Below are 5,000 nucleotides of genomic sequence, written 5' to 3'. Positions count from 1 at the left end.
AAATTAGTGTAATCTATCTTTACTTCTAAATATATTTTGCATTGTTTTGGCAAACACAACAATATTTGAAAACGTTTCCTCAGAGTAGCGTTGTTTGGGATGTGACATGGAAAGATGTAGGGTGGTATCATCAGCGTAGGAGTGGATAGGGCAAGAAGCTTGGTTAAGAAGGTCATTAATGAAAATAAAAAGAGATAGGACAGAACCCTGAGGAACACCACTGTTAATAGATCTAGAAGAGCAGTGACCGTCCACCACGGCTGCAATAGAACGCGACAGCAAAAGTGGTGCCATCAGGATGAAATAAAGGAGGTAAAGATGAAGAAGTGAAGTTATTGGAAATGTTTTAGCCAGATGCCAGAAGTCACGAGTGGAGTTCGAGTTGCATTTTCATCTGAGAAATTTTATTTTCTATTAAATTGATCTCTTAGTTCCACAACAGCCAATACATTCTTCTGACAAACATTTCGCAAGAGCAACAGAGGAAAAGAAATTATCACCATATATCTTGAAGTATCTTCCCTCTAGTTTTGAAGATAATTCTCCCACTTCACCCTAAATATTTGGAAGGCTTTGCATTCAAAGATTTTTTACCAGTGTAGATTTGAAACAGAGATATGACCCTTGTCATCTGCTCTAACCCACACTTTGTAGCCCCTCTTTGTTGGCTTCACGGGCACGTATTGTTTGTATGAGCACCTACCTTTGAATTTTATCATGCTTTCATCTACTGATTGATCTTGTGATGGATGGAAACATTCATCAAACTGTTCATTTAGTACATTTGTAATGCAGTGGGTGGGATGGTTTATTAGAAAAATATAAATATGAAGATTTAAAAGTTTATTTTTGACAAAAATGGTAGTGGTAGCTGTTACCAAAGACGCTGGTCATAGATTTTGAAAGATTGACACTGAACAAATCCACATACTTTACAAATCCACTTACTTTATCATAAACTGAAGGAATAATAATATTAAATGAACTTTCGGCACTGTCCCCGAGAAACCGTCCCTCGCGCTCGCCTCGATTCCCGGCTCCCACTTCTCTGCTCCTCCACCCAGCTGATTTGACGTCACATATATGAAGCCAAGCTATTGGTCAGAGAGAGAGAGAGAGAGAGAGAGAGAGAGAGAGAGAGAGAGAGAGAGAGAGAGCGATTTTCAAAATTTGATTTCAAAACTGCCCTCCTACGGCTTCTATCCTTCTCTCTGTAACTTCATCTCAAGTTTCCTTTCCGACCGTTCTATTGCAACCGTGGTAGACAGCCACTGCTCTTCTCCTAAATCTATTAACAGTGGTGTTTCTCAGGGTTCTGTTCTGTCACCCCCTCTCTTCCTAATATTCATCAATGATCTTAACCAAACTTCTTGCCCTTGCCCTTGCACTGTGTATCACTTTTCATTATATAGTCTTTTTCTGCGAAGCGCTTCGCAGAAAAGACTATATAAAGAAAAGTGATGGCGGACAATCGCGTAGTATTTGGAATAGCGATACACCGGACGACCTCCCTTACTACTCCACACAAGGTAAGCCAAAATTTTTCTAAGTCCAAAACATAAACACCAGTGATACACAGTGAACACCATCACAATCCAAACTTTTCCGTGAAATATCACCATCACCATCACTATTAAGTGAAGCACCATCACCAAATAAGTGATGTATAATACTGATATTTTGCCTAAAATTTCATACCTCGATGGCCCATCGCTTTCCAATATTTTTCTTAAAATATCACTAAATCCCATCACTATACGGAGCTATTTCTTCTCCTCCCCAGACATGTATAAGCCACTTTACGAAAAGAGCCAGGGCAAGCAACACCACAAAACCCGCTACACGCCAAGACTCTATTGGAAAATAGCTCCCAGAACATTCTGCGACGACCACTTCTCAGAACTCTCACCAAACACTATACCGAGCTATATCTTCTCCTCCCAGACATGTACAAGCCACTTTACGAAAGGAGCCAGGGCAAGCAACACCATTGGATATATATATATGAAATATATACACGCTATATATATATATATATATATATATATATATATATATATATATATATATATATATATATATATATATATATATATATATATATATATATATATATATATATATATATATATATATATATATATATATATATATATATATATATATATATATATATATATATATATATATATATATATATATATATATATATATATATATATATATATATATATATATATATATATATATATATATATATATATATATATATATATATATATATATATATATATATATATATATATATATATATATATATATATATATATATATATATATATATATATATATATATATATATATATATATATATATATATATATATATATATATATATATATATATATATATATTTTTTTTTTTTTTTTTTCCGTTAAAAATCTAATCATTTAATAAAACACAATTTCTGTCTGGAAGGCTGAAAATCTTATTGGCTTCTACAGTGACAACGACCTTATAGACAGTGCAGTGTTCCCGGGGCCTTAAGGAAGAGACTGCGGTGTTAGCTAGTAATAATTTAGACCTTAATGATGTCAACCTCTTTATTAGCGTGTGGTTTCTATAGCTTTACATGTGTTTCTTTCCTCCATATCTCCCTCCACGAGTTACCTCCACTTACCTCCACCTACACAGACTTTCCTCCATGTTTCCTCCACCTTCTCTCCAATTCTGATTCTCCTGCCTCCTTTCCTTCATAGTCAAAATAGTCGATTTGGTTTGGAACATAGTGTGGCATCGAAGGAGTTAGGTAAAATAGTCTAGTCTCCCCTTCAACTCTCAATACAAAGCTCATCGAAACTATAAAGAAACTGAATTGACCGATGGATTAAAATATATTATGCTGTAGTATACTTAATTAGCTGTAGCAGTAGTGGCAGTAGTAGTAGTAGTAGCAGCAGCAGTAGCAGTAGCAGTGGTAGTGCAGTTGCAGCAGCAGCAGCAGCAGCAGCAGCAGGTGCAGGCAGCAGCAGCAGCAGCAGTTGTGGTGGTTGCAGCAGCAGCAGCAGGTGCAGCAGCAGCAGCAGCAGCAGCAGCAGTAGCAGCAGCAGCAGCAGCAGTGGTAGCAGTAGTTGCAGCAGCAGCAGCAGCAGCAGCAGCAGCAGCAGCAGCAGCAGCAGCAGCAGCAGCAGCAGCAGCAACAGCAGGCAGCAGCAGCAGCAGTAGCAGCAGCAGCAGCAGCAGCAGCAGCAGCAGCAGCAGCAGCAGCAGTAGCAGCAGCAGCAGCAGCAGCAGCAGCAGTAGCAGCAGCAGCAGCAGCAGCAGCAGTTGAGCAGCAGTTGCAGCAGCAGCAGCAGCAGTAGCAGTGGTTGTAGCAGTTGGTGAGCAGCAGGTGGCAGTTGTAGTAGCAGCAGCAGCAGCAGCAGCAGCAGCAGTTGTGCAGTTGTTGCAGCAGCAGCAGTGGTTGTTGTGTGCAGTTGCAGTTGTTGTTGCAGCAGCAGCAGTGGTGCAGCAGCAGCAGTCAGCAGCAGCAGCAGCAGCAGCAGCAGCAGCAGTAGCAGCAGCAGCAGCAGCAGCAGTGCAACAGCAGGTAGCAGGTGACTGAGTGTGTTTTGAGTGTGTGTGAGTGTTTGGAAGTGATTTTGAAGGCGTTTGGGTGTGTTTTGAGTGTGTTGAAGGAAAAAATGCGTTTTGGGTATGTTTGGGTGTGCTTGGAGGTGTTTTAAGTGTGTTTGGAGGTGTTAGGGTGTGTTTGTGCAGAAAAACACTACTACTATTGCTACAACAATTATTACTACTACTGCTACTACTACTACAACTGCTACAACTACTACTACTACAACTACTACTACTACTACTACTACTACTACTATTACTATTACAATTACTTCAACTACTACTATTGTGTGTGTTATCTACGTACTAAAAACTCTCTCTCTCTCTCTCTCTCTCTCTCTCTCTCTCTCTCTCTCTCTCTCTCTCTCTCTCTCTCTCTCTCTCTCTCTCTCTCTCTCTCTCTCTCTCTCTCTCTCTCTCTGTGTGTGTGTGTGTGTTGTGTTATATCTGTGTTTAGGTGCACCGAGCGAGATTGTGTGGCGCATCGTCATCACCATCCTCATCATCATCATTGTCATCACCATCATCATCATCATCATCATCATCATCGTCATCATCATGTGTGAGCCTGGCAGTGTCCTGAGCGGGAGCGAAATAAAGCAATATTTGTCCGTGTTGGCGTTTGTTTGACTTGGTTTGGTCATTCATTTGTCATTTTGTCCTTGGCTGAGTGACAGGAGAGACGAAAGGCTGACTGGGAGAAGCGAAGGAGATGAAGGGGAAGGGAGAGAGAGGAAGGAGAGAAAGGAGAGGTAAGGACGAGAAGACCGAAGAACGCGAATAAAGACACCACCAACATGACGAGGGGAATAAACAAAGCAAACAAGCCAAAATTTAAATCCGTAAAAAAATAAACGAAATTACGAGAATATCAACAATAAACTAAGGGAACATAGATGAATAAAACGTAATAATGATAGAGAGAGAGAATGAAAAATTACGCGAAAATAAATTCCCGTGAAGATGAAATAGCGATGAAAACGACGCGAAAATAAATTCTAGTGAAGATATGAATGAGCGAATGAGTGAATGGTACTTAATGGTAGTTAGCTCGGTAAGCAGCGGCCGCTCAACACCCAGACTTATGATATGCTGTTGCCGGGCACTGTGTGAAGACGTCTTAGGGGCGAGAATTGTTTACAGCGAAACATAAGAGAGGGTGTTGTGTTGGTGAGGAAGGATTTGAAGGAGCGAATGAGCGAATGGTGCTTAGTGGTAGTTGGCTTATTAATCTCCACTGTATATTCAACACCCAGACTTATGATATGCTGTTTGGCCCTGTGTCAAGACGTCTTAGGGCCGAGAATTGTGGACAGCGAAACATAAGAGAGGGTGTTGTGCTGGTGAGGAAGGCAATCAATGAGCGAATGGTGCTTAGTGGTAGT

At 40.0% G+C, this 5,000-nt stretch overlaps 1 pseudogene; it reads left to right on the top strand.

Annotated features, from left to right (window-relative positions):
• The first annotated feature begins 2,946 nt into the window (after positions 1-2,946).
• LOC123508286 overlaps positions 2,947-5,000 on the top strand; it is a 44,331-nt pseudogene continuing 42,277 nt past the window's right edge.

Source organism: Portunus trituberculatus, chromosome 3 (genome assembly GCF_017591435.1).
Source record: "Portunus trituberculatus isolate SZX2019 chromosome 3, ASM1759143v1, whole genome shotgun sequence".
Lineage (NCBI taxonomy): Eukaryota > Metazoa > Arthropoda > Malacostraca > Decapoda > Portunidae > Portunus > Portunus trituberculatus.
The sequence above is the reverse complement of the archived record's forward strand: the minus strand, read 5'-3'. Positions and strand labels throughout refer to the sequence as shown.